This window comes from Leucopleurus acutus (genome assembly GCF_964270905.1).
Source record: "Leucopleurus acutus genome assembly, chromosome: 1".
NCBI classification, from domain to species: domain Eukaryota; kingdom Metazoa; phylum Chordata; class Mammalia; order Artiodactyla; family Delphinidae; genus Leucopleurus; species Leucopleurus acutus.
In genome coordinates, this window is record NC_139142.1 from 120,835,976 (window position 1) to 120,855,262 (window position 19,287).

Genomic DNA, 19,287 nt, shown 5'->3' on the forward strand with positions numbered 1-19,287 from the left:
TGGCAAAATTTCATTTTTTGCTGAAGTCATCATAGAAAATCTTTTTTGTCCCCTAACCTATTGATGAACACTTAGTTTGACTCTATATCTTGGCTATGGCAAATAACACTGTTATGAACATTGGTGTGCAGTTATGTTTTTGAAATAGTGTTTTTGTCTTCTTCTTATATACCCAGGAGTGAAATTGCAGGTTATTATGGTAGTTCTATTTTTAGTTTTTTGTGGAACCTCCATTCTGCTTTCCACAGTAGCTGCACTACTTCACATTCACATCAAGAGTGTAAAAGAGTTTCCCTTTCTCCACATCCTCACTAACCTTTGTTATTTGTGACCTTTTTGATGACAGCCATTCTGACAAGCCTGAGGTGATATATCTCATTGTTTTGGTTTGCATTTTATTGCCAGATTAGCTATGTTTAGCATCTTTGTGAGTTCTGACTGTCTCTCTGTATTTTTTCCTTGGAAAAATGTCTATTTAGGTCTTCACATTTTTTATAAAAATATTTTGTGTGTTGTTCTGATATTGAGTTGCATGTGCTGTTTCTGTAGTTCAGATATGAACCCTTGCTTGGTCATCTTTTTGGTGTTAACCTCTTATGTGCAAATATTGTCTCTACTTCAGCAGGTTGTCTTTTCATTTTGTCTTTGATTTCCTTTGCTGTGCAAAATCATTTAAGTGTAGTGAAGTCCCATTTGTTTATTCTTGCTTTTGTTTCATTTGCCTTTGTAGACTGAACCTAAAACTGTTGCTATCATTTATGTTGAAGAATGTTCTGTATTTTCCTCTAGGGCTTTTAGGGTCCTACATTTAGGTCTTTATTCAGTTTTGTGTTTATTTTATATATGGTGTGCTGAAATGCTCTAATTTTATTATTTTCCATGTAGCTGACCAGTTTTCCCAGTACCACTTATTGAAGAGACAATTTTTTCTCCATATTGCCTGCTTTGTGATAAATCAATTAAATATATGTGTGTGGGCTTCTTTCTGGGATCTCTTCTATTCCAGTGATCTTTGTGTCTGTTTTTGCTCTGGTCCAATTCTCTTTGATTACTGTCGCTTTGCAGTATAATCTGAAGTCAAGGTGTGTGATGCCTCCAGCTCTTTTCTTTCTCAAGATCGTTTGGCTATTTGGGGTCTTTGTGTTTCTATACAAATTTTAAAATTACTTTTTCAAGTTCTGTGAAAATGCTTTGGTATTCTGATAGGGATTGCATTAAATCTGTAGATTGTCTTTGGTAGTATGGTTAATTTAACACTATTAATTCTTCCAGTCCATGCACCTGCTATATTTTCCCATCTTTTTCTGTTGCCTTCAACTTCTTTCACCAATGGCTGATAGATTTCTGAGTACATGTCTTTTACCTGCTTAGGTGTGCTTGTTCCTAGGTATCTTATTCTTTTTGGTGTGATTGCATATGGCATTGTTTTCTTAATTTTTTTTCTTTCTGACAGCTTTGAGTTTTGTTTTTTCTTCTTTTTCTAATTCCTTCAGGTGTAATGTTAGGTTGTTTATTTGATACTTTTCTTGTTTCCTAAGAATAAGCTTGTATCACTATAACTTCCGCCTGTGAACTTCATTGGCTGTGTCCCATAGATTTTGGATCATTATGTGTTCATTTTCATTTGCCTTGGGTATTTTTAGAATCCCTAATTAATTTCTTAAGTGTTCCTTTCTTCTCCTTTTATTCCCTTCATCTGTGATGTGAGGACTATCTTTAATATTATGTTTGGATTTCTTTCAGTGGTGTGTGGGTGTGGGTGTGTGTGTGTGTGTGTGTGTGTGTCTGATTATTTAAGTTGCTGAGCTCTGAATTTCACATGGACACTAACAACACTGCATTGTTACTCTGCTCCCCTTCAGTTACTGAATTTGACCTTGTATTTTACATCTACTTCTTTCATGTGTCCCTTAACTTCTTAATGTGAATATAGATGATTTTATTACTGTTTTCTTTCATCCTTCCTATTAGCTGTGTACATGGTTGATTTACTGCCTTTGTTGAATATTGGCCTTATCCAATGAGGTTTTTCCTGTAGGAAGTTTCCTTTCCTAATTTTTATGTTTCAGTCGCTCTTCAAAAAGCTGTGACAGATGCATTCCAGAAATTGCTGATTGTGGTTTTAGGTAAGACCTTTTTGATTGTCGTTGAAGTGCTTCAGTTTCAGTGAGCCAATAAACTTATTTGAAAAGTTAATTGGATGAAAATAATGGTTATCTAAAACATTACATATTCTTTCATTCACCAGTTGCTTTCCCAGCAACAGTCTTAAATTTGTTCTTTGTGGAATTTCTGAGAAGAATGACAGCAAATATTATTGTCCCCAGTGTTTAGATGTAGAATGACTTGCCTCAGTTCATACAGAAAGTGTTTGATACAGTTCTTCCTGAATTGCTTGCTTATCATACAGAATAGTGTAGTGATTATAAGCCGTGGACACCTGTGTTTGAGTCCTAACATTGTCTCTTAGGTTTTGTTGCTGTTGTTGTTGCAATTTTAGGTTTTTCTAGCCAGAGACATTTGAAGGCATTTAATATCTCTAAGCTGCAATTTCTTTATCTGCATATAGGGTTAGTAATTCAGCTTACCACCAAATGGGGGATATTGTAAGAGTAAATGAGGTGATGAATATAAAAAGCTTAGAACTATGCCTGAAACATAGTAAGCAGACAAAATATATTGACTAATATTATTACTGTTGTTTTCTTGTTGAAGTGTTTATTTCTGATATATTGGGTGAATATGATTCTTCTATAATAATCGGCTAAGTTTTTGTGAGCCTTGAAACTGGTCATGCTATTGAATAGCATTGATTGTGTTCCCTATCCAGTTATACAGCAGTGAGAATGTCACAGGCTGTGCCCAAAGGAAACTTTATGATTAGTAGATTCCGGGAACAGAATTGCTCCCCTGCTTCACAGCCCTGCAGGCTGAGAGACTGAGAAATCCTAGCTAAGTTGTCAGCGACCTTATTGGCTTGTAAGAGTTGACCCTGGATTGGACTTGGCCTTCCAGCCTGGGCAGTCCTTCCAGTGAAGTTTGACTTCCCTGGTCATCAGGCACAATCTCCATCCGCTATCAACTCTGGGTAACAACCTATAAGAACCAAACTAAATGCCTGAGTTGTTTGTGCCTAATATGCCAAGGTACTCCTTATATGTACACGAAACCCCTTAGACCAAAAAGCCTGGTGGCTCTAGCTTGCCTTGAGGCAAGCTGTATTGTCCAAAGGGTACATGGGCCAGTTTCTGCCAGTAGAGTGTTCAAATGCTCTGTCTGTCTGTCTCTGTCTCCAAAGCTATGTTCATTGTATCTGGTAGAATTTTGGTCCCAAGGAGTAGGCACTTGCCTTGCTTCTAATAGGAAGTATCTATTATAGTCCAGTGGTATCTCTCCCAGGTTTGAACTCACTTTGACCCCCACCTGATGCCTTCCTATTTAATTGTATTGTGATGGAACATTTTTGTTTCCACAGCTTTTAATTTCTATGTCCTTATTCCTTAGTTCTTATTTCTAAGATCATAAAGTTTTTGAACCAAAGTTGATACTTCTTATATATGTTTTCACAAATAATTATAATAAAAACTGATGTGTCAGATGAGGGAACTTCTAGGAAAATGCTCTTATTTTCTGCTTTTGGAAGTCAAAAGAATGTCTAATTATTCGGTGCTACCATTGTATATAGGAAGTTTTAGAACAAGAACACTTCTGAATTGATCCTTGTTAACTTTATTACAGAAAGTGGTAAAACAGCTGTGGCATATAGACCCTGTGAAGATGTCACAGATGCTAGAACCGAAGAGGAACTACAGGATTTAATTCAAGTATGTGGAGATAAAAACTCAAGAGGTACACAGCCAGTGTAGCCATAATTCAAAACAACCAGCAGGATTTGGAAGACTTCAGCATATCTACTCAGTTTTGTCTTCCTTAGGAAAAGGTGAAACTCTGAAACTGCTTTTGAGGCAGGGAATTTCTAGTACTTCTCCAAGTCCCGGACCTTGTCTCTGGCCCCTATTTGAAGTTTGGAGAGCAGGATTGAGGGCCACCAGTGTACATCTATGGTTATGGACACAGGAGAAGACACAGGCCCTTTAGAACTCCCCTCAAATAGAATTGCAGGGATTTGGGAACAAAGTAACTATGGTCTTAAGTGTGATTATGCTACACTGTTTAAAAACTATTCATGCCTTTCAAGTAAGGTATATTACCCAGATCTCAGCATCTCATATGTATCTTGTGTTAAATATTTTGCCAAAGAACCTTTCTGTAAAACAGTTATATGGATGCCTCGAATTAGGGATTAAGTTGTCAACGTAATTTCTGAAAGAAAACATTAATGTACTGCATATAGGATTTTTATTTAAAAGGAGCAAAAAATGTGTTTCATGTCATTGAGAGCTTAATTTTTGGCTAGATTTGTGATTATTTAACTCACCCCAATGTTGCAAAGTTTGTTTTGAAGGGAAAAAAGTAGAGAAAGAAAAGGTGGTTGTGTTCTGAAAAATGTAAAAATTTTGAAAGTTTTTTCCTGTACAAACTAATTATTTTAAATCAATTTAAATCAGTCAAGGGAACTTGAAACGTATCCATGTTTGGGCTTTAAGAAGTCTAGCTTCCTATGAAATATGAGAGGAAAGGGTTCCGTATTGATACAAAAGTTTCTGGAAACCTAATTATAACAACAGATCCACTCCTAAATGAGGCCAATCTTGGAATCAGTTCCATTTAGAAACCATCATGTGCTAGGCACTGGAAATAAGGTGAAGCTCCTTCTCTCTTGGAATTTAGGTGTTAAAGGTGTAGCAGATGATTAAAAAGGAGTAAAATTAAATAGATTATGAAAAGGACTGTGAAGAGATTAAACTTCGTGCTAGTTACAGTATTTCAAGAAAATTACTTATCATGCTGACTTTAACATTCTAAGTGTCTTCTCCATATGTGCACACAGGGTAGACCTCTGAAAAGTGACACTGTAGTTTTTTGTAGATTAATGGCTCTGTTGAGAGAAGGTGGGATGGGGGAAGTCTTGCCATGCCAATGTAAAGGGCCATTCCCTTGGTTTTAGACTCTCTTTCCCAGAATGAATTGCTCACCTGCCCGAAAACCCTCCTACAGAAGTTCTGGAGTCATCACTGATTCAGTGGTGACCCCTAATAACAGAGTGGTGTATGAATATTGAGACGTGAATACTGAGAGTTTGGAGGAAATGGCAACAGTTTCGAATAATTGTAAGGTGTGTTCCCCTCCCGCCACCCTAACTGGTGCTCATTTGGCAGGTCAGCTACTTTTCTTGTCAGCCGTGTGGCCAAAGGCAGGAAGAATGTCTCTCAGACTTCAGCTTTGTGGAGGAAGAGTTCAGATTGCCAGAACTGGACTAGCACTTTTGAATTTCCCAGAATGCCAGGTCCTTTGGTTTCCTCGGGAAGCTCTGCATCCTTCCCTCCCCAGTCCACCCCTGGGCTGCTGCAGTTTGGGGCCACTCGGGTCTGCAGCCCAAATCCCGCCTCATTGTTTGGGGCCAGGGTGGGCAGGGCGGGGTTGGGAAGAGGGCCCGGCAGGAGATTATTGTTGCCTTTGCAAGGGGAAGGATGGCTTGCGCCCTGGGGACTCTGGGAAAAAGGCCTACACTGGTGGCGCGGATTGGATCTCCGCACAAGCCTAATAACTGTGGCGCAACTAAAGACGTCATAAATAACTTATGGTCCTATAGCTTAGGGAAATTAAAATCAAAAAGACACAGCCACCCCAAAGTTTGGGACGGCTCTGTTTACAAGAATCTCATTTACGGTAGTGTGAAAAATATATAGAAAATACATTGCTGTAGCCTAATGCAATATACTTTCTTTGCTGACTACTCTTCAATAAGAAATGTGGGTTTCACACCCCTTCAGCTCAAAAATTCTGTGATTTCTCTTGACACAAGGAAATGATAGTGGGTATGTTTAATGGCCCGAAGGTGATTTCAGACTCAAGGTAAAAAGAGCTCTTCTACACCTGGCTTTGGAAAAGACTCTCTTACCTGTCTTGTGGGTCAGAAATCCAGTTTCACGCAGTTCACACATTTTGCGTTAATGAAGGTGTTGAGGCTGTGTCTGGAACTGGATTAGCAATTTGTACAGATGCCTATTTTTAGCGGCCTCCTTCCTTTCCCTTGTTAGTTTGCTGATGCCTACCTTGGGGAGAGAGCACCAAGGGTCAGTTGTTCTTTTGCCTGCACACCGGAGAGCAGGCTCATGAGGTCTCTTCACCAGGAGGTTTTACTAGCGTCAGTACAACGTCTTAAACTCACCACCTTTCCTAAACATCTTATAACAGCAAGAGTTCCTTATAAGAATCAGAGTTTCACTATAGTTATGTAGGCAACACGGGACAATACATTGTGGAAATAAATAAATCGCAGTTTAAAAATTAATGAATTCATTCAAAAACATTCACTGAGTGCCATGCCCACTGTGTGTCAGCACTGTACTAAGTGCTGGGGATACAAAGACGCATAGGGCAGGGACTTTCTCCCCAAGAAACTTTCATACTGAAAGGAGAAAGATGGATGTTGATGGGAAAACATATGTGAGAGCTATTCGAGCATCTATGCAGCAGGGTATCAAGGTGAGGGAGGTGGGTGATGAAGTAGAAAATGGGTGTTAGTTTGGAAAAGATTTGTAATGGAAGAGGCACCAACTCGTTCCTTTTGAATTTGTGTTCCTCTTAAATGACAGAAAAAGTTAGGGAAAGAATCAGAACTATCTGGTGTTGGAAATAAATTAGTACTGTACTCCTAAAACTCGTTCACAGTTACTTTCAAAAGATTGTCACAGTGTAGTAAGTCTTTGTTTTGGGATAAGTCTTTCTAATAGACAAAGCTAATTTGATTCAGGAAACATTTGCCATGGTGAGACATAAGCTTTATTGCATCTCTTTCCAAACCAAGCCACCAAGGGAAGACAGCACCCTTGAGTTAAGTCATTTTACTACCTATAATGACATATTACTGGGGTGTTTATAATTTGCCTGCATTAAATAAGTTTGGAAAAGGGCCCCAGCTTAGGTGGATTTATCATGAATTAAATGAAGCTTAGGCTTCAGGGCTCCTCACTTGCATAGGTCCCTTCCAAGGTCTTGAGAAGGGTCCTAGCGATTTTTGTATTCATAACTTTACATGTTTTTATTAGATAGGATTTCTCAACGTAGATGAGCTTCAGGCCCCACAAAACCTTGAGTCATCACCGGGTTTCAGGTAAGTATAAGTCAGCAGGTTTCTTGAATGAAGCCTCTATGTTATTGACAAACATCAGGTGAAGTAGTTAGCAGTGTGGTAGTCTATTTTAAATCCGAAATCTACTTCAAAAATGAGCCAAGAGCTTATTAATTAATAAAGTACCACTTTTTGAATGTTGGTAGTAATCATATCTCTTTCAGATAAAATCAGGAGTGAAATATATTATGGAAAAGCAGCAGTGGTTGATAACCCTAAATGTTAAGTATACTTTTTTTTTTTGACTTTAAAATGTTTCTCCTTCATTCACCTATGCAGGTCCACACTGATGGCTTATTTTTAAAATTCTTTTAGTCACTTCTTTGGTTCTAACAATACAAGCTCCTAGATTTTAGAAACTGAAGGGCTCTACAATGTACAAAGGCTATATAACTTAATGAGACAGAGAACATTCACATGCTGCCTTGTCTGTGGTACATCAATATTGTACCAAGAACATAAGCACTAAGAGAGAATAAGGGGAAAATCAAAGCCTTATCCCTATTAAAGTATTTACCCCATTGTTGAGAATATCAATGAGGGAGGTGTGGCCACATTATGAAGGCAAATTGAGCTGTCATCACAGAGCAACCCTAATGCTCCCCCAGTCAACTATCATTGGTTTCCTTTAGATAGCTATGTACACACAAAAGCTGACACACTTCAGGGTGCTGTCATCACTTTTTGCTATGTACTAGAATCCTGGCAGCTTCTCAGATTTAGAAAGGCATAAACACTAAAAACAAAAAAACTTGAGTCTGCCCTTTGGGGTGATTCAGGATGGCTGTTTTATTTGTAATAGTTCAAAATTTTGAGATTGTCACACCTAGCAACTACTATGCTTTTCTTCTCCCAACTGCCTCTTATTCTTCCCACCTGTAGTATTTTCTCCCATTCTATATGTTTTTTCACTTGCTTGATAGTGTCCTTTGGAGCACAAACTTTATAAATTTTATAAAATCCCATTCATGTATTTTTCCTTTGGTTCTTTGTGCTTCTGGTATATCTAAGAAACTGTTGTCTAAAGCAAGGTGATAAAGATTTATTCCTGTGTTTTCTTCTAAGAGTTTTATAGCTTTAGCTCTTACGTTTGGATATTTGATCCATTTGGAGTTAATTTTCATATATGGTGTGAAGTTTAGGAGTCCAGCTTCATTATTTTGTGTGTGGATGTACAGTTGTCCCAGGATCATTTGAAAAGACTGTTCTTTCCACATGGAATTGTTTTGGCATGCTTGTTGAAAATCAATAGACCATATACATGAGGGTTTATTCTGTTCCATTAATTTACATGTCTGTTCTTATTCCAGTACCACACTGTGATTGCAGTAGCTTTGAACTGAGTTTTGAAACCAGGATGTGTGAGTCCTCCCACTTTGTTCTTTACCAACATTGTTTTGGTTATTCTGTTTCCTTGAATTCCCATATGAATTTTAGAATTAGCTTGGCAATTTCTGGAAAGAAATCAGCTGGGATTTTGATAGGAATTGCAGTGGAACCATAAGTCGATTTGGGAAGTAGTGACATTTTAATAAGATTATCTTCCAGTCCATGAATCCAGCATGTCTTTATATTTATTTAGATCTTCTTCAATTTCTTTCAACAGTTTTGTACTTTTCAGTGGGAATCTTGCACTTACTTGGTTAAATTTTTCCCTAAGTATTTTATTTCTTGTGGTGCTGTTACACATGGAATTGTTTTCTTAATTTCATTTTTGGATTACTCATTGCTGGTGTGTAGAAATAATATTGATCTTATATCCTACAACCTTCCTGAATTCATTTATTAATGCTAACAGTTATTTTCCGAGATTCCCAGGAATATATCTTGTGGTCTACCAGTTTCCCAGGAATACATTGGAACATTTAAAAGTCTCTGTGCACATCTCATTTCTCAGCTTTTCTTTTTAAGCTTTTTCGTTGGGCTGTTTTTTGCCCCAAACTGATATCCATTGCCTCATGCAACCGCCATGTTAAAATATTTGCTTGAAAATGTTTTCCAGTAATGCCACCTGAGAAGCGGCTTTTCTCACTAGACAGCTCTCAGTCAGGTCACAGGCAAGCCTTTCAAGTGAGGTCTTCCAGGGACCACAGGACATGTAAAACAATGATAGTTCTTTGGGAATGAGGCTTTGAAGACCATCCCAGTCCATGCTTCTCCTTCTGGTACCAGGGATGTGGGCTGTTTTTCAAGGCTACCAGTGGCATGGAGATCAAAGGTCAAAGACAAGTTCAAGCAACACAGATCTCATTGTTCTTACAGAAATTAATTTGTTTTCCTTGAATAAATTGCTCCCCAATGTGCAGCAACCTGTTGGTTAAATTTCCAGAGTTCAGAAGAAGTTGATTCTGACCATTTTTGCCAGTTTTGTTGTTGTTGGTATTGTTGCTTCTATGGAGGGATGAATTTTCAGATGTCCTTCCTCCATCATTTTTACTGATTTTCCTGCAATGTTTTTTAAAATCTCTGATGTCTCAATGACCATAGGCTAATTAAATATTTGTCATGGGAGACGATTAAGGGAAAAAAAAAAGAGAAATAAATAAAAAAATAAAATGAGAAAATATAATTCTCATAGAGGCTTTCCCAGATGGGTAGATGAAGTTTGAAAAGGTATTTCTATATTTAGTGCTCTCAAAATTAAGGTTCAAGTAACAGATGTTTAAAACACGCCCACTTGTTTTTTCATTCAGGTTAAACACAGGCTTTAGAGTCGGAACTGAGTTCAAATTCCATCTCTGCTTCTTACTAGCTTGATGACATAGGACAGGTTATGAAACTTCTCTGTGCCTCAGTTTCCTCATTTGTACAATGGGGTAATATATCTATCACATAAGGTTACTGTGAGGATTAACTGTTAAATGCTGATCACAGATGCCTGGCAACCCAAAAGATATTAGTTTTGATAGTTATCTTTCTAATATTCTGGAAAAATACGCTAGTAATTCTTGAGTAGAGTTAACCTAAAGTTAGATATTCTTTTCTTTCTTCCTGTTTCTTTTGGGGTTTTTCTTCCCCTTATTTGTTTTAAAGAATTAAGAAAAAAAAAAAAGACAGTACTAAGAAGGAAATCCATCCCAGCATTTTGGAATAAAATTTTGCTCCCCAAAATTAATTTGTTTATTTTATTGATATATAAACAAAATGTTATTTATTCGGGAAACATTTAGTAAATACCTAGTAAATATTAGGCACTGTGTCAGGCAGAGGAATAATAATGACAATAAAGTGTGATCCCTGCTCTCATGTTGCTGACAGTCTAAGAGACTGACAAGTAAACAGGTGATTACATCACACTAACAAAGGCTTTGATACACGTATACACGTGGGAGTATGTGCTGGGAGTATGGCTTTCACCAGTTCCTCTTGGATTTATCTCTTCTTCTTAGGCTCCAGAACCAAGGAATTAGCCCTATTTTTATCTTTAACTGGGTAGTTTAAATCATTAAATTTAAAAAAAATTGTAGAGATGAAAGAAAAACACCTTGAATTATGGAGGACACTAGGAATAGTACGTTTTTACAGAGCAAGGGCTTCCTACCAGCATAGTCACTTTGATGGTTTTGAACCTGAAAAGTTCTTTGGCATATTTTTTCTTTGCTAGCCACTTTTTTCTATTTTCTTCTTTGTTTCTCTTCTCCACTTTATCATCTAGAGACCTGGGCAGTTCCCAATGAAAGAGTGTTTTACAGATTCTTACAGTGATTTATAGGTAAAAACAGAAAATGATTTTTTTTTAACCTTCAAGTTCCATACCAAAAAAAATGAATATAAGCTTTCATGGAAGTAATTGAAAATGCACATAATTTTAGTTCCATTCCATTTTTCAGAATTCTCAATGGTAATCCTTTGACGACAGTTGAAGATTCTTATCTTTTTAAATTGCCAGCATTAAAATATTTGTAAGTATTGCAACAGTTTCATGGCTCAAGATGTAATTTCTGCTCTTTTTTACTTTCGTCAGAGATTGAGTATTTTGCCTAAAAAGTCATAATTTAGATTTTAACTGGGTTATTGAAAATAAGAGTTATTGGCACACAAAAGGATTAAGAAAGAATATATATGGGTAAGACAGCCAGCAGAGAATGAGAACAGTGTTGAAGAACACATATAGTTATGGAAGATGTAGATGCATGTAGGAATATTATTTAACCCAGAAAGCAAAAAGAATAAGGGGTACATTATTTTTTTAAATGAGTGATCAAAGAGGTAGATGCAGTTGAAAATGAGAAGTTTGGATAATAAAAAATGATTTTGCTGTTCAGTACCATGGTCATTAATTTGATGATGCAAATTTAAATTTCTTCAATAAGAGTTCTTTAGAATTATCATCTATGGCAAGTCAGAAGCCAGAATTGAAGTAATCACATGTTAAGTATCTTTTGAAGTTTAGAATTTTTGTCTTTGGGTTTTATATCATGCATGTTTGGGCTTCTCCTTCAGAGACATGGGAACAACACAAGTGTCACTTACAACAATTGAAGGCATGCTCATGATGACCCTTGAATTGGAAAAAATGTAAGTTGATTTTTCTGACATTTATTTTCACTCAATTGTTTTTATAGGTTTGTTTTATTATTTTCTTAAGTCAGGTTTATTTATGTATAATTTTCATTTCACAAAATTCACTATTTTTAAATATACAGTGTGATGTGTTTTGACAAATGTACACTTCTGTAGCTACCACCACATTTGAGGTAAAGAAAACTTCTGCACTCCCAAAAGACCCCTCATGTCCCTTTGTAGTCAATCCATCCTCCTCCCACTACCAGCCCCTGGCAACCAACAATCTGATTTTTGTCCGTATAATGTTGTCTTTTCCAGAATATCTTATAACTGAAAGCATGTGTTATATAGCCTTTTGTTTTTGGCTTCTTTCACTTACCAGTCTCTTTGGAGATTCATCTGTTTTGTTGCACCTGTCAGTAGTTCATTCCTTTTTATTGCTGAATAGTATTCTAGCTGTATGGATACACAGTTTGTTTACACATTAATCGTTTGATGAACATTTGAGTTTTTTCTAGTTTTCTGGCTATTATGAACAAAGCCTCTGAAAACACTCAGATGTGTGTGTGAGCATATGTTCTGTGCGATCATATGTTTTCATTTCTTTGGGGTAAAATACCTAAGGGTGGGATTGCTTCATCATATGCTAAGTGCATATTTAACTTTTTAAGAAACTGCTAAACTGTTTTCTAAAGTGCCTGTGCCATTTTGGTTTCCCACTAGCAGTCTATGAGAGTTGCAGTTTCTCCACATCATCACCTGATCCTTATATATGTTTTTTTTAAAAAAAAAATTAGCATTTCTAGTATGTGTGTAGTTGCAGCTCGTGTTTTTTGCCACATTTTGCATTTCTGTAATAACTGATGACGTTGAGTGTCTATTCATGTGCAAACATCTTTTTAAATGAAGTGTCTGTTCAAATCCATTTTTTAATTGGATATTTATATTGAGTTTTAAGAGTGCTTTATTTAAAAAGCAATGGAAAAAGTCCTTTCTCTCAGATATGTGTTTAGTAAATATCTTCTCCCAGATTGTGACTTATTTTCTTTGTATTAGAGTGTCTCTGAAGACTAGAAGTTTGAAATTTTTGATGATCTCTAATTTAGCAATTTTTCTTTTTTTTTCATATTTATTTAATTTATTTCTTTGCTTGTGCTGTGTTTTAGTTGCCGCAGATGGACTCCTTAGTTGCGGCTCATGGGCTTCTTAGTTGTGGCATGTGAACTCTTAGTTGCAGCATGCATGTGGGATCTAGTTCCCTGATCAGGGATTGAACCTGGGCCCCCTGCATTGGGAACTGGGAGTCTTAACCACCAGGGAAGTCCCTTAGCAATTTTTCTTAGGTGGTTTGTGCTTTTTTGTGTCTTACCTGAGAAATCTTTGTCTGAGACCCCATTGTCTAACCCAAAATCACAAAGATTTTCTCCTATGTTTTCTTCCAGAAGTTGTATAGTTCCATTTAGGTCTATGATTCATTTTGAGTTAATTTTCATATATGTTTTGAGGGAAGGGTCAACTTTCATTTTTTTGCAGTTTAAAAAACTATTTCTGTAGGACCCTATTGTGACAGTTTATTACACAACTTACTGCACCTTAAATTGTGCCATCACGCCTCCAATATGGCAAGCTAATAGAAACTTTCTGTTATGCCAAGGCTAGGTGAGGGGATTGCATGAGATTAGTATGCAGAAAGGGCCCTGCATTTAGCACTCTATTCCAACCATCTTAGGTCAGCTGACAAATGAGTGTCTTCACCACGCCATCACACATTGTTCACTGCTCTAGCCTCATCTTCTTCAGCCTCCCACAGCATCTGCCACAATTGCGATCCCTCTCTTGTCAGGTAGATGCCCTCCTCTATGGATATTAAAAATTATTTCCCTATGTAACTACAATACTGTTAAAACACACTATTGAAGAAATTAAATTCCTACACAGTAATATTACCTAATAAAGACTTGCTCTTCAAATTTCCCCAATTGTCTCTCTCATATAATATAATTTCTTTTAACAGCTTTTTGAGGTATCATTGACATACAGTAATCTGTTTTTACACACACATACATACACACCATGAAGACATCACCAAAATCAAAATGTCCATCACATCAGAAAGTTTCTTAATGTCTCTTTATAATTCTTCCTTCGTATCGTTCCTTGCCCTTCCCAATCGCCATGCAACCATTGATCTGCATTCTGTTTGCATTTTCTAGAATTTTATGTAAATAGAATCATACACTGTATACTTTTTTCTAACTGGCTTCTAACTCAGCATGATTATTTTAATCTTCATCCATATTGATGTGTATATCAGTAATTCATTTCTGTTTATTGCTGAATAGTATTCCAGTATATGGATGTACCCCAATTTATCTATTCACCATTGATGGACATGTGAGTTGTTTCAGTCTTTGTCTATAACAGATAATATTGCTATGAATATTTGTTTACAAGTCTTTGTATGGATGTATACTTCCATTTCTCTTGGGTAAATACCTGCAAGTAGAATGGCTTGATCATTGGTAAGTGTATGTTTTATTTTTTAAAAAATACCTGTTTTCCATACTGGTCTGATCATTTTACATCTTTACCAGCAGTGTATGAGAGTTGCATTTTCTTCACATTGCGGCCAACACTTGCTATGCTCAGTATTTTTAATTTTAGATAGTTTAATAGGTGTGTAGTTGTATTTCACTGTAGTATCCCTAATGATTAATCATGTCAAACATCTATTCATATGCTTATTTTCCATTTGTATATCTTTGAATCTTTTATCTATATTTTTCTGGAGTTTTGAGAGTTCTTTATATATTCTGGAAATTAGTCCTTTATCCAATATATAAGTTGCTAAGCATTTTTTCCCATTCTGTGACTCATCTTTTCGTTCTCTCAGGAGTGTCTTTTGCAGGGCAGAAATTTTTAATTTTGATGGTGTCTAATTTATCTATTTTTTCTTTTATGCATTATGTTTTTGGTGTTGTATCTAAGAAATTTTGCCTAACTCAAGGTCATAAAATTTTTCACCTGTTTTCTTCTAGAAGTTTTATGTTTACATTTAGATCTCTGAACCGGTTTCAGTTCATTTCTGTATATGGTTTGGATGGAAGTTCTTTTTTTTTTTTTGTTTTGCGCACCTGGATATTCAATTGTTCCAGCATCATTTGTTGAAAAGACTATCGTTTCTCCACTTAAATGCCTTTGAACCTGAAAGTCAGTTGTCCACATCTCTCTACTTTTGAACTTTCCATTCTGTTCCTTTGATTTTTTTTTTGTCTGTCTTTACCCTACTATCACAATGTCTTGAAAGTGTAGCTTCATAACCCTTGAAATCAGTTACTGTTAGTTCTTCAACTTTGTTCTTTTTCAACGTTGTTTTAGTTATTCTAAATTTTATTTCCATATGAATTTTAGAACTAGCTTGTCAATTTCTATAGAAAAGCCTACTGGGATTTTGATCTATAAATCAATTTGGGGAGAATTGATGTCTTAACAATATTGAACCTTCTGATCCATGAATACATTATATCTCTCCATTTATTTAGGTCTTCCTTAATTTCCCCCAGCAATATTTTTCAGTTTTCAGTGTGCAAGTCTTTTACATCTTTTGTCAGATTTATTTAAGTATTTTATATGTTTGATTCTATTATAAGTAGTATTAAAAAACTTTGATCTCTGATTGTTGGTTGAGATAAATTAATCTTTTTGTATGTTGATCTTGTACGCTGCAAACTTGATAAACTCGTTTATTAGTTCCAGTAGCATTTTTGTAATTTCTACATAATCATGTTATCTGCAAATAAAGATAGTTCTACTTCTTCCTTTCCATTCTGAATATCTCTTAATTTTTGTTGCCCTATTGCACTGGCTAGAACCTTCAGTGCAATGTCAAATAGAAGTAATGAGAGTAGACATCCTTGCTTTTGTCCTGATCCTGGGGAGAAAGTACTTTGTCCTTCACCATTAAATACGATGTTAGGTTTTTTTGTAGAAGTCATTTATCAAGTTCAGGAAGTCACCTTCCATTCCTATTCTACTGAGAGTTTTTTTTTCTTTAATCAGGAATGGATGTTAGATTCTCTTTTCTTGCATCTATTGCAATGATTATGTGATTTTTCCCTTCTTTTCTTAATTTGTTTATTTATTTTTGGCTGCATTGGGTCTTCATTGCTGCATGGAGGCTTTCTCTAGTTGTGGTGAGCAGGGACTAAACTTCGTTGCAGTATGCCGGCTTCTCATTGTGGTGGCTTCTCTTGTTGCAGAGCACAGGCTCTAGGTGAACAGGCTTCACTAGTTGTGGCACATGGGCTCAGTATTTGTGGCTCACAGGCTCTAGAGCACAGGCTCAGTAGCTGTGGTGCACGGGCTTAGTTGCTCCGTGGCATGTGGGATCTTCCAGGACCAGGGCTGAAACCCATATCCCCTGCACTGGCAGGTGGATCCTTAACCACTGCCCCACCAGAGATGTCCTGATTTTTCTTTTTTATAGTGTACTAAGTTAGGTAAATTGATTTTCAAATATTAAACCAACCTTTCTTTCCTGAGATAAACCCCACTTGGTCATGATGTATCATCTTTTTATATATTACTGGATTTGATATGCTAAAATTTTATTAAGAATTTTTGTCTCTGTGTTCATGTGAGATATTGGCCTATAGTTTTCTTGTAATGTCATTGTCTAATTTTGATACGGTGAAAGTTGGCCATATAAAAAAGTTGGGAAATATTCCCTTCTCTTCAACTTTCTGGTAAAGTTTTTGTAGCATTGGCATTATTTTATTCCTTAAATGTTCGGTAGAATTTATCAGTTAAGCCACCTGAATTTGAAGCTTTCTTTGTTGGAAGGCTTTAAACTGCACATCCAATTTCTTTAATACCTTTATTCTTTAATAAACTTTAGTAGTGCATGTCTTTCAAGGAATTTGTCCATTTCATCTTGAATTTATTGATATAAAGTATTCTATAATATTCTCTTATTATCCTTTTAATATCTATAGTATTTTTCTGTTTTCCATTTTATTTATTTCTACCTTGATCTTTATTGTGTTCTTTCTTCTATTACTCTGTGATTAATTTGCTCTCGTTTTCCCAGATTAAGGTGGAAGTTGAGGAAGCTGAGTACAGCGTTAGCAATATCCCACATGTTGACATATTATGTTTTCAGTTTCAGTGAATTCAAAATACTTTCTGATTTCCCTTTTGATTTCTTCTTTGACCACAAAGTTATTCAGAAGAGTGTTCTTTGGTTTCCAAATATTTGGAACTTTTTCAGATTTGTTAATTTCTAATTTATTTCCATTGTGTTCAGAGACATATACTGAATGACTAAAATCCTTTAAAATTTTTTTTAAGTGTTTTTAAAAATTTATTATTTTGCTGCGTTGGGTCTTTGTTGCTTCGCCTGGGCTTTCTCTAGTTGTGGCAAGCAGGGGCTGCTCTTCGTTGCAGTGCATTGGCTTCTCATTGGATAACTTCTCTTGTTACAGAGCACAGGCTCCAGGTGCGTGGGCTTCAGTAGTTGTGGCACACAGACTTTAGAGTGCAGGCTCAGTGGTTGTTGGCTATGGACTCAGTTGCTCCACGGCATGTGGGATCTTCCCGGGTCAGGGATCAAACCTGTGTCCCCTGCATTGGCAGGCAGATTCTTAACCACTGAACCACCAGAGAAGTCCCTATTCCTGTATTCTTAATCTTCTGTGTAGATCCATATTCCAATCTGGTGTCATTTTCCTTCTGCTTAAAAATACTTATTTTAAAATTTCTTATAGTGAAATTCTACTAGTAATGAATTCTTTCAGCTTTTGTATGTCTGAGATAGCCTTTATTTTGCTTTTGCTTTGGCAGATCTGGGTATAGAATTCTAGCTTGATAGAATTCAATTCACTACTTTAAAGATGTTATTCCACTGAGATCTCATTTACATTGTTTCCAACAAAAATTCTGCTGTCATTGTTTTCTTTCTTCCTCTGCATGTATTGTGTAGTTTTTTCCTCTGGCTGCTTTTAAATTTTTCTCTTTATTGCTGGTTCTGGGCAATTTGATTATTTTTTGTGCCTTTGTGTAGTTTTGTCCATGTTTCTTATGCTTAAATTTCATTGATCTTCTTGAGTTTGTGGCTTTGTAGTGTTTACCAATTTGGGAAAATTATGGCTATTATTTCTTCAAATTTTTGTATTTCTCCTCTCCTTCATGGACTCTAAGTACACATGTATTAGGCCACTTGAAGTTGTTGCACAGCTCACTGATGCTCTATTCATTTTTGTTGTTGTTTTGTTTTGTTACTCTTTTTGTTTCATTTTGGATAGTTTCTCTTACTATGCCTTAATGCTCACTTACCATTTCTTCTGCAGTGTCTAATCTCCCATTAAGCTCGTTCAATATCTTTTTCATTTGCACATGGTTTTTAACCTCTAGATGCTCAATTTGGGTCTGTTTTACATTTTCCATGCCTATACTTAACATTTTCAGTGTATAGTCTGAGTTTTTTTAACATATGAAATACAGTTACAATAACTTTTTAAATATTCTTTAATGTCAGTTCTAACATCTGTATAGATTTTACGTTAATTCTGATTGATTGCCTTTTCTCCTCAGTATGGGTCATGTTTTCCTACTTCTTTGCATGCTTGACAATTTTTCATATGATCCCAGATATTGTGAGTTTTAGTTTATTGTGTACTGTATGTATTTATATTCCTGTAAAATGCTTGGGCTTTGTTTTGGGTGAAATTAAGTTACTCAAAACAATTTTATTCTTTTAGGTCTAGCTTTTAAGATTTGTTGGGTAGGAGTCCAAGTACCCTTTAGTCTAGAGCACATTATTTGCAACTACTGAGACAAGTCCTTTCTGAGTATCATGAGGGTTTCCAGTCTGACTTGTAGGAACAGCTGTTATTCCTACAACCCTATGTGATATCCAGATATTCTTATTATTAATCCCTTCATGTGGTCCTTTTCCTGGCATCAAGTAATTCCTCACACAAATGTACTGACAAATACTTTGTTGAATTCTCAAGAGATCCCTCTGCATATCTCCAGAGTTCTTTGTCTGTGCACTTCTTTTCTCTCTGGTAGTCTGCTTTGTGCACTCTAGTTACCTTCGTTTTCCCAGACTGTCAGCTCCATTTCGTCAGTCAGGGAGTCCACCAGTCTCTGCCTGGACTTCTCTTTCCTGTACGATGACCAGGGCACTCTCTCAGAGAAGTAAGTTAGGGCAATTATAGGGATCACTTCATTTATTTCCCATTTCCTGGGGATCACTGAACTTTATTGCCTGAGGTCCAGTTTCTTGAAAACTGTTGTTTCATATGTTCTGTCTGATGTTTTCATTGTTTCAGGTGGGAGGTTAAATGGTCCTTGTAACTTCATCTTGACCAGAAGCCAATAACATTCCTTAAGTCTGTTTTGTTTTGATACAGGGTCCAATTAAAGATCAGGAATTGCATGTCATGCCTTTGTTTCCTTTAATCTGGAATATTTCCCTAGCACTTTTTTTTTGGTCTTTTATGACATTGGTGTTTTTGAAGAAT